An 11,330-nucleotide genomic window follows, 5' to 3' on the forward strand; every position below is an offset into this window, starting at 1 on the left:
TGTATAGCAGTTGCCAGAAATACACTCAAATATTATTATGGCTTATGGTTTCCTCCACAAAAAATAGAGTCTATTTTTAATGCAATGTTAAATGGTCCATTTTAAAATGCACAGTGCACACAATATAACATTTTGATTGTTTGTACACTGAAGTAAACTAATCTGGTGAAATGGAAGTTATAAAATTTCGACAGTAAGATTACTTACAAAGTAGATTAGTGCTCATGTCTACTAAGAATAGTAGTAGAATTAGAAGTGTCTACTTAATCCACACAAGATCACTGTCCTGTTGTAACGAAACTCTAGCTCTTCCTCCTCCTCGGACGAGGAGAGGAGAGAGGGATCGGAAGACCAATGTGCAGCGAGGTATGATGACATAATGATTTAATTTATTAAACAAGACGAAAAAACGAACTACACTTGAATAATTAACAAAATAACAAAACGACGTAGACAGACCTGGACATGAGAACTTACATACAACGAAGAACGCACGAACAGGAACAGACTACAAAACAAACGAACGATACAGTCCCATGTGGTACCAACATACAAACACAGGAGACAACCACCCACAACAAACAATGTGAAACAACCTACCTTAATATGGCTCTCAATCAGAGGAAACGTAAACCACCTGCCTCTAATTGAGAACCATATCAGGTAACCCATTAACCAACATAGATACACATAACATAGAATGCCCACCCCAACTCACGCCCTGACCGACTAAACACATACAAAACAACAGAAAACAGGTCAGGAACGTGACACCTGTAATGTCTGTCTGTCATCCTGTTTTTATCAGATTTTATTGAATCTTTTATTTAGCAAGTCAGTTGAGAACAAATTATTATTTACAATGACGGCCTACCCCCGGCCAAACCCGGACGACGCTGGGCCAATTGTGAGCCGCCCTATGGGACTCCCAATCACGGCCAGTTGTGACACAGCCTGGAATGGAACCAGGGTCTTTAGTGACGCCTCTAGCACTGCGATGCAGTGCCTCAGACCGCTGTGATACAGCCTGGAATGGAACCAGGGTCTGTAGTGACGCCTCTAGCACTGAGATGCAGTGCCTCAGACCGCTGTGATACAGCCTGGAATGGAACCAGGGTCTGTAGTGACGCCTCTAGCATTGAGATGCAGTGCCTCAGACCGCTGTGCCACTCATAGTGTGGGTAAGTATTCCACAAAACAAACACAACTCGACTGACACGTACACTCTTAGAAAGAAAAGGTGCTGCAGTATATCTAGAACAATATTTATGAACTATTATTTGCCTTCACTGAACGGAGACTTAATCATTTACTGGGGATGTTCAGTCACACATGGCTGTTTATTTGCATGCTACTGTTGTATTGTAATTTGCTTTGAGGAAATGTACAAAAATATTCAGATAAAAAGGGTGTACCAAAAAAAGGTTCTGCGCTGCCCTCATAGGAGAACCCTTTGAAGAACCCCTTTTGGTACCAGGTAGAACCCTCTTGGTTCCAGATAAAACCCTTTTGGGTTCCATGTAGAACCCTTTCCACAGAGGGTTCCACACGAAACCCAAAAGAGGTCTTCCTGGAATCAAAAAGGGTTCTCCTGTGGGGACAGCCTCAGAACCCTTTTCGAACCCTTTATTCTAAGAGTGTACGTCTGAATATTTTCGTACATTTCCTCAAAGCAAATTACAATACAACAGTAGCATGCAAATAAACAGCCACGTGTGACTGAACATCCCCAGTAAATGATTAAGTCTCCGTTCAGTGAAGGCAAATAATAGTTCATAATATTCAAAAAAAGATCAAAGAGCTTTGCGTGAAGTGCAAATACTGTACATAAAGACAAATGTCCCGGCCAATGATGTCATCCTACAAACTTACAAAAGCCCCAGAGTTACACTGAAACCCTGTCAAAGTAGACTGTGGCAGAAAGCCAGAGGAGAGTGCTTCACATCAACTACACCTTACTCCACTCCTCCTGAAAGTTTTCTATTCACACGCAGTTTACTTTACCCACCGATGGATTCCCTCCCGCTTTGCACTGCAGAGACATTTCGGTTGAGGGGAAAACTTCTGACCAAAATCATGAAAACGTATTAAAGGACATCAAAGGAAACACCCCCCCCGTAACGAGAAGGCGGCGGTATGCAGTAACAGACGGTGGAGCATCCAGATGACAAAAGTCTTCGTCAGGCAGTAATCCTGCTGTACCGGAGCACGGCTGTCATTAACCAGGAACCAGAGACAGAGAGCAAAAGGTAGCCAGCACAACAGGAAGACCTGCCCCACAACTCCAGGACAGACAGCTCCACCTACAGTAGGAGAGCTGGCCAGCAATCACTGGAAATACAGGCAGAGAGAGAGAAGAGAGAGAGGAGAGAGAGAAGAGAGAGAGACAGACAGAGACAGAGACAGACAGAGAGAGAGACAGAGAGACAGAGAGCGAGAGAGAGAGAGAGAGAGAGAGAGAGAGAGAGAGAGAGAGAGAGAGAGAGAGAGAGAGAGAGAGAGAGGCAGGACATAAGCAGAGACAGAGTTCTCCAGGACCACAGGGGGGTAGGCCTAGTCAGTGTAACTCTGGCCCTCACACAGGACAGGCAGGTCAGTGTCCTCTGTCCTCTGATCCCTGCCCTCTGAGCTGTAAACCAGAGAGGAGACAGAGAGGAGAGAGTCAGGATCAGTTTCCCAACGTGACCGTCTCCTCTGCCTCTCTAGCGGCACAATGCTGCCCTGTGTGGTGGAACTGTTCTTAGCTCTGTCACCAGGGATTAAAAACTGAGAAAGGCTGACGATACACATGCACACAAATACACACGCATGCAGGAACGCAGGCACGCACACACACCCGCAGGGGATGGGTTGGGATTGGAGCAGGGACAGGGGTCTCTGATTCCCTCTCCTCCCAAACAACAAGCTGACCTGGAACACAGGGATCACATCCCCAGTCTGAACTCTTTCTCCCTGCTCAAAACGTCAGTGCTTCTCAAATGTCTCACTGGGTTGAGGCAGTAAGCATACAAAGTTTCACAAAATCATCATTAGATTACAAAAGAGAATGAGAAATGTAAGAATTGCTGTTTCAAAGTGAAACCATTACATTTCTCGACCCCTCCGCAAGACTAGTAAAATCTGTAAAAATGTGTCTCTCCACCACATGAAACTTCCCAGTGTGTTCATGATAAACCCTGTGTTAATCTGGTCCGGTGTGTTCATGATAAACCCTGTGTTAATCTGTTCTGGTGTGTTCACGATAAACCCGTGTTAATCTGTTCCGGTGTGTTCATGATAAACCCTGTGTTAATCTGTTTCGGTGTGTTCATGATAAACCCTGTGTTAATCTGGTCCGGTGTGTTCATGATAAACCCTGTGTTAATCTGTTCTGGTGTATTCACGATAAACGATGTGTTAATCTGTTACGGTGTGTTCATGATAAACCCTGTGTTAATCTGTTCTGGTTAATCTGTGTGTTCCCATCACTCAAGTTTTATAAAGTGGGGATGGATCACTTTAAATTAAGGAGGGTACCATCTACCATCTGCTCTCCATGTGCCTCCCTCCCCTCCCTCCCTCGCTCCCACCCTCCTACCCTCCCTCTCTCCCTCCCTCGCTACCTCGCTCCCACCCTCCCACCCTCCCTCCCTCCCTTGCTCTCTCAATCCCCTCCCTGATAGACAGATCCATATTGTAGACATTCTAGACATCTTGGTGAACACAAAGCGGTGGGTGTGAGAGTGAGTACCATATGGTGTTGGAGATGGCATCGGAATGTCAATGGCATTCCCCTGTCTGATTTCCTGTGAAGCCTCCAGCTGGGCAGCAATACCTGCTGTACTGTACTGTAGTCTAGTATACTGTAGTGTAGTGTACTGTTGTGTATTGCAGTGTAATGTAGTGTAGTGTGCTATACTGTACTGTAGTGTAAAGTACTGTACTGTAATGTAGTGTACGGTAATGTACAGTAGTGTACTGTAGTCTAGTATACTGTAGTGTGGTGTACTGTCGTGTATTGCAGTGTAATGTAGTGTAGTTTGCTGTACTGTACTGTAGTGTAAAGTACTGTAGTGTAATGTAGTGTACGGTAGTGTACAGTAGTGTACTGTAGTCTAGTATACTGTAGTGTAGTGTACTGTCGTGTATTGCAGTGTAATGTAGTGTAGTGTGCTGTACTGTACTGTAGTGTAAAGTACTGTAGTGTAATGTAGTGTACGGTAGTGTACAGTAGTGTACTGTAGTCTAGTATACTGTAGTGTAGTGTACTGTCGTGTATTGCAGTGTAATGTAGTGTAGTGTGCTGTACTGTACTGTAGTGTAAAGTACTGTAGTGTACGGTAGTGTACGGTAGTGCACTGTACAGTACTGTAGTGTATTGCAGTGTAATGTAGTGTACTGTACTGTATTGTACTGTAGTGTAAAGTACTGTACTGTAATGTTGTGTACGGTAGTGTGTTGTACTGTTGTGTATTGTACTGTACTGTAGTGTATTGTAGTGTACTGTACTGTAGTGTATTGTAGTGTACTGTACTGTACTGTACTGTAGTGTAGTGTATTGTAGTGTACTGTACTGTTGTGTAATGTACGGTACTGTACTGTACTGTACTGTACTGTAGTGTACTGTATTGTAGTGTACTGTACTGTAGTGTATTGCAGTGTAATGTAGTGTACTGTACTGTATTGTACTGTAGTGTAAAGTACTGTACTGTACTGTAGTGTACTGTATTGTAGTGTGCTGTACCGTTGTGTATTGTAGTGTAATGTAATGTAGTGTACTGTACTGTAGTGTATTGTACTGTACTGTAGTGTATTGTAGTGTACTGTACTGTAGTGTAATGTACTGTAGTTTAATGTAGTATATGGTAGTGTACTGTAGTGTATTGTAGTGTATTGTAATGTACTGTTGTGTAATGTAGTGTACTGTACTGTACTGTAGTGTACTGTACTGTTAGGTAGAGTACTGTACTGTACTGTAGTGTACTGTACTGTTAGGTAGTGTACTGTACTGTACTGTACTGTAGTGTAATGTACTGTACTGTTAGGTACTGTACTGTACTGTAGTGTACTGTACTGTTAGGTAGTGTACTGTACTGGTGCATTTTAGTGTCAGTGAGTTTCAGTGGAGAAGAGTGAGGCTCATCTTCACACACCCGGGACCCAGAGGTTCCTGAAAACATGGTCCTAGTTCCTTTCTACACCTATAGTAGCCTAACACATGCCTGCTATTTAAAAAATAATGTTTTGTTATACACAAAGTCCTCTAGGAATAGTTTCACAAGTATGCAACATTCATGCATAATACTAAATAAATTGATGGCATGCTCCGGAGTGGCGCAGCGGTCTAAGGCACTGCATCTCAGTGCAAGAGATGTCACTACAGTCCCTCGTTCGATTCCAGGCTGTATCACATTTGGCCGTGATTGGGAGTCCCATTAGGCGGCACACAAATGGCCCAGCGTCATCTGGGTTAGGGTTTGGCCGGGGTGTGCCGTCATTGTAAATAACAATTTGTTCTTTAACTGACTTGCCTAGTAAAAAATAAAAAATAGTTCAAACTGTGCTCATCTATAAGAGATATAACACTGAGTCAGCAGACTCATCATACACAAAAATCACACTGCATTAACTTGGATTAGTAAATGCTGCATTAACTTGGATTAGTAAATGCATGGGTGGATCTGAATGATCAATTGCCTTGAAGCCAGCCCCCTGTCTGCCCACTGCCAGCAATGGAAACATGTGAACTTTACAATGAGGCTGGGGCAGGCTCTACAACCAACCCGGGGGGGGGGGGGGGGGGGGGGGGGGGGGGTTGTCACCTACAGTCATTGGTTGGCACAAGACTCACAATCAATAGCCAATAGGACTGTGCATTCACGTGGCCTGAGAGAGAGAGAGAGAGAGAGAGAGAAACACCACTTTTAAAAAGCCAACTAACACTGTGTCTAATGAGTAACCACATCTAGACACCAGCAGCCTAAAAAGAGACCCACAGAGCTGTTGTCATAAAGGTTGTTAAATCCCCGACATCTAGTGCCAGCAGACCGGGCAAGATTAAGTGCAGGAAAGCCAATAATATACGCTTAATAATAGGATAAAGTGTAAATGGTTTATCCCCAGGGCCCAGGCATGCATGGTGGTGTAAACTGCTGAACTACCAGAGAAACAGTACACAGGGATAAGGTTCTCTGCATGTGGGCACTGACAGGTTTTCCAGTTGGGATATATGCACGAATCAAGCATTAGTACTCTACTAAGCAATACGGTGCTTCCGTGAAACTGAATTTGAATATTAGAGCTTCTATTAGAGCTTACAGATGTAGGATTTTAATTTGAGTCAGTTTGCTACAGCAGTAAAATTACAAAACTTTAGAAACCTTTTTAAAACCTTGAATACACTACAACTTTGCAATTCCTGCTATGCATGAAAATGCTCAGCAACAGAAGAGTGATCAAAATTAAGATCCTACATCTCTATAACTAAATATATATTTTTTTTAAACGAGAGCCATACTTGGATTGTTTTTTCTCTCAACTCAAACTCTTTCTAATCAGCTTTGACACGCTATTTGATCATCTATAATGACGACCTTTATCCTTGTATTCATCATTAGAGAGAGAGAGAACTTTCTCTTTTTCCCGGGGCAGATATCTAAACTTGTTTATCTGTAATCCTGTCTTTGTGGCGTATCTGTGACCAATGTGTGGCCTGACTCTGCCCCTTAAAGCACTTGTGTGGCCTGGCTCTGCCCCCTAAAGCACTTGTGTGGCCTGGCTCTGCCCCCTAAAGCACTTGTGTGGCCTGACTCTGCCCCCTTAAAGCACTTGTGTGGCCTGACTCTGCCCCCTTAAAGCACTTGTGTGGCCTGACTCTGCCCCCTAAAGCACTTGTGTGGCCTGACTCTGCCCCCTTAAAGCACTTGTGTGGCCTGACTCTGCCCCCTTAAAGCACTTGTGTGGCCTGACTCTGCCCCCTAAAGCACTTGTGTGGCCTGACTCTGCCCCCTTAAAGAACTTGTGTGGCCTGGCTCTGCCCCCTAAAGCACTTGTGTGGCCTGGCTCTGCCCCCTAAAGCACTTGTGTGGCCTGGCTCTGCCCCCTAAAGCACTTGTGTGGCCTGGCTCTGCCCCCTAAAGCACTTGTGTGGCCTGGCTCTGCCCCCTAAAGCATTTGTGTGGCCTGACTCTGCCCCCTAAAGCACTTGTGTGGCCTGGCTCTGCCCCCTAAAGCACTTGTGTGGCCTGGCTCTGCCCCCTAAAGCACTTGTGTGGCCTGGCTCTGCCCCCTAAAGCACTTGTGTGGCCTGGCTCTGCCCTCTAAAGCACTTGTGTGGCCTGGCTCTGCCCCCTAAAGCACTTGTGTGGCCTGGCTCTGCCCCCTAAAGCACTTGTGTGGCCTGGCTCTGCCCCCTAAAGCACTTGTGTGGCCTGGCTCTGCCCCCTAAAGCACTTGTGTGGCCTGACTCTGCCCCCTTAAAGCACTTGTGTGGCCTGGCTCTGCCCCCTAAAGCACTTGTGTGGCCTGACTCTGCCCCCTTAAAGCACTTGTGTGGCCTGGCTCTGCCCCCTAAAGCACTTGTGTGGCCTGACTCTGCCCCATAAAGCACTTGTGTGGCCTGACTCTGCCCCATAAAGCACTTGTGTGGCCTGACTCTGCCCCCTAAAGCACTTGTGTGGCCTGGCTCTGCCCCCTAAAGCACTTGTGTGGCCTGGCTCTGCCCCCTAAAGCACTTGTGTGGCCTGGCTCTGCCCCCTTAAAGCACTTGTGTGGCCTGGCTCTGCCCCCTAAAGCAGCCGGTTCAATAGAGAGGTCCAACAGCCCACTCCTGTCAAGGTTGACATCAAGTCTGACATTTCAAAGTGAAATCTCAAACTTTAAGAGGCCTTTTTTAAACCTTGAATACACTACAAGTTTGCATATCCTGCTGAGCAGGACATTTTTCAGCAGCAAAAGAGTGATCAAATTAAGATTGTACATATGTATTGATTGTGACATGCCAATAGGTATTTCATTTGTTTAGTGTTGATGTCTTGATGAGGGATATTGATTACAATGTGTGCCAATAAACAATAGCCTACAGTAAGGAGTGTACATGTAAAAATACAATATTACAGTTATGAAATGCAACCGGCTGAAGTAGATACACTGCAAAGGAGTTTGTGTGCAGTTGAGAGAGACAATCCAATGTGGATTTGACCAGAGATAAGAAATTGGAAACAGAGGCCACTAGTTGGATTGATACATTGCCAGTTAGCCTTTAGCCAGCCAAGCAGTCAAGCAGCTTTAGAACAGAGGGTCTGTTAGCTACGCCTGCTGCTGGCAGGGCCGGTCTTTCTGTAGGTCATCCTGGTCAGTAATCAGAACAGCCAAACTCTCCCATTTCCTCTCTGCGGTTTGGCAGGTGGCATCAGCAGGAAAATAGTGTTTTCTTTCCATGACCACATGAACTTTCACTGAATCCCCCTCAGACTCATTATTTTCCAGCAAAGCCCTGGCCCAGCATAGATTTCCTGATAACAGAATTGGTCGCTGTTGGATTGCACTAATCTCGTATTCCAATCGTATGATTAAAATATAATCTAACGTTCTCCCTTGATCCCAAAATACTGTACAAAGTACTCACTGGATTAAAATGAGGGTTTATTATGCATCATTGAAACTACTTCAAAAAATGTATGGGTTAACAAAGTACATATTTTGTCATTCTTATACATAAAGTGTACTGTTTATATTGCTGCATAGTTATTTCAGATTACCACATATATATTGATGGGCAATTTAGCCACTACAAAACAGAGGTAAAAGAGGGACACCTAGTGGCTGTAAACCGCATGACACTGACAATCCCTGACAAATTGACTATTTAAACTGATGATAAATCATGCACTATGCACACAGACTGCCATAATACTAATCTATATTAGTGTCAAACAAAACGTTACGGATGTAGACTCCCAAAGTCATTATTCACTATCCCCGCCTGTACCTTTCCTTGTTGACCTCTTTCAACAACTAGGCTACAATCAACCTAAACAAATCATTCACACACTGACAAGGTTTCCATGGGGATACATGTGATCTAAGAGTGATCAGAGAGAAAAGTCAGGCGTTCCTCTGTTCCACTGGGAGATAGTTAGTTACTAATTAATCAAGGAAACCACCCAGGCTCCAACAAGTCTCCATTTTACACTTATAAAATAATAAAGTAATAAGGAAGTACACAGATAAGCTCTTTTCTAAAACTACAGGCAATATTTTGTTACAATAGTACTGCTTTGAAGCTAGACAGGCAACTCAGATAGCAAACACTGCTATATTTCACTTGTGTTTATCTTATCTTAAGTAGTAAAAGACATTTGGTGGGTCATTGGGAGACACCGGGATATTCTCATTCCCCTGTTAGCACTGGTATAACTCTCATACTGTGGAACAAACGGAGAATGTTATTGGTAATAAACTTTTGAAAAATAACAGCTTCACTCAACACAAAAATAGCTTTTATTGAAATGTGTGCGAGCAAGACGAGAATTATATGAACTGAATAACAATGAAGCCTGATATTCCAACTGCATTCTGCAAATGGAATGTTTGATTAAAAAGACAGGCAACACTTCTTAGGATTGATCTAACTCATAAATAATGTTTTCGTGACAATCAAGGTGGTAAAAACGTTGGTACTGGTATCATCACTGAAGTTGACACACCAGCTTTCCGAGTCACAACGTTCGCAGCTTTAGAATGAGTCACGTCAAAAGTACGAGGATCACAGACAATCCATTGCACATGATCACACACATTTTGCCGTGTTGTACTCTGTCGTTTCACTCACTGCCTCCCTCAACCACTGTGTTATTCTACACTCTGTCGTTTCACCCACTGCCTCCCTCAACCACTGTGTTATTCTACACTCTGTCGTTTCACCCACTGCCTCCCTCAACCACTGTGTTATTCTACACTCTGTCGTTTCACCCACTGCCTCCCTCAACCACTGTGTTATTCTACACTCTGTCGTTTCACTCACTGCCTCCCTCAACCATTGTGTTATTCTACACTCTGTCGTTTCACCCACTGCCTCCCTCAACCACTGTGTTATTCTACACTCTGTCGTTTCACCCACTGCCTCCCTCAACCACTGTGTTATTCTACACTCTGTCGTTTCACCCACTGCCTCCCTCAACCACTGTGTTATTCTACACTCTGTCGTTTCACCCACTGCCTCCCTCAACCATTGTGTTATTCTACACTCTGTCGTTTCACCCACTGCCTCCCTCAACCACTGTGTTATTCTACACTCTGTCGTTTCACCCACTGCCTCCCTCAACCACTGTGTTATTCTACACTCTGTCGTTTCACCCACTGCCTCCCTCAACCACTGTGTTATTCTACACTCTGTCGTTTCACCCACTGCCTCCCTCAACCACTGTGTTATTCTACACTCTGTCGTTTCACTCACTGCCTCCCTCAACCATTGTGTTATTCTACACTCTGTCGTTTCACCCACTGCCTCCCTCAACCACTGTGTTATTCTACACTCTGTCGTTTCACCCACTGCCTCCCTCAACCATTGTGTTATTCTACACTCTGTCGTTTCACTCACTGCCTCCCTCAACCACTGTGTTATTCTACACTCTGTCGTTTCACTCACTGCCTCCCTCAACCACTGTGTTATTCTACACTCTGTGATGTCACTTTCATAATTCCACACTAATGGAATTTTCTAAGTGCAGAACAGCAGAGTGACATCAGCTCTTGAACTACGCCCTGCCTCGAGGCTGAGTCAACATTTTGCTCCCTAACATGTCAACACACTGACACCGAAACACATACAGCACACAGACACCACTTGTTTCTGTGTAAGAAAATATGCAAAACCTGAAGATAAAGTAAGCAGTAACCTCTTTATTTACCTGCCACATGGTTAAAATCCCATTATCCACAAACAGGGGGAAAATAAGAAATGCCTCACAGTTGACGAGTCTGGTAACACTACACTATAATAGGCCAATCCACTGCAACGCTCTGGAAGAACCGTCTGACTCGTCTGTTTTTACCTCCAGTACCAGTATTGACTCGTCTGTTTTTTACCTCCAGTACCAGTATTGACTCTTCTGTGAGTTTCTGGCCCTCTAGGAGGGTTGAAACTGTCTGCCGTGGGCTGCAAACTAACCAATGACACAGAGGGGGGAGGGACCTCTGAGATGGTGGGTGTGTCTGCTCAGGGATTGTGAGCTGAGAAGCTTTGCTGTGTTCAGAAACTATTTCCAAAACGGCACATATGGTGTTACTAGAGAATGTTTATATAATCCAATAACCATTAATCATAATGTATGTGGTTTCAGTGACTTGTC

The 11,330-nt window shown here is 44.4% G+C and overlaps 1 protein-coding gene across 2 annotated transcripts in view; it reads right to left on the reverse strand.

Annotated features, from left to right (window-relative positions):
* Window positions 1–11,090, reverse strand: part of LOC120058531 (E3 ubiquitin-protein ligase Midline-1-like) — a 43,068-nt gene extending 31,978 nt beyond the window's left edge. For both annotated transcript variants that reach the window (XM_039007255.1, XM_039007254.1), the window contains exon 1: window positions 10,890–11,090. The gene's annotated coding sequence lies outside the window, so the exon portion shown is untranslated. The remainder of the gene's footprint in view (window positions 1–10,889) is intronic.
* Window positions 11,091–11,330: the final 240 nt, after the last annotated feature.

Source organism: Salvelinus namaycush, chromosome 13 (assembly GCF_016432855.1).
Source record: "Salvelinus namaycush isolate Seneca chromosome 13, SaNama_1.0, whole genome shotgun sequence".
In the NCBI taxonomy this organism is placed as follows: domain Eukaryota; kingdom Metazoa; phylum Chordata; class Actinopteri; order Salmoniformes; family Salmonidae; genus Salvelinus; species Salvelinus namaycush.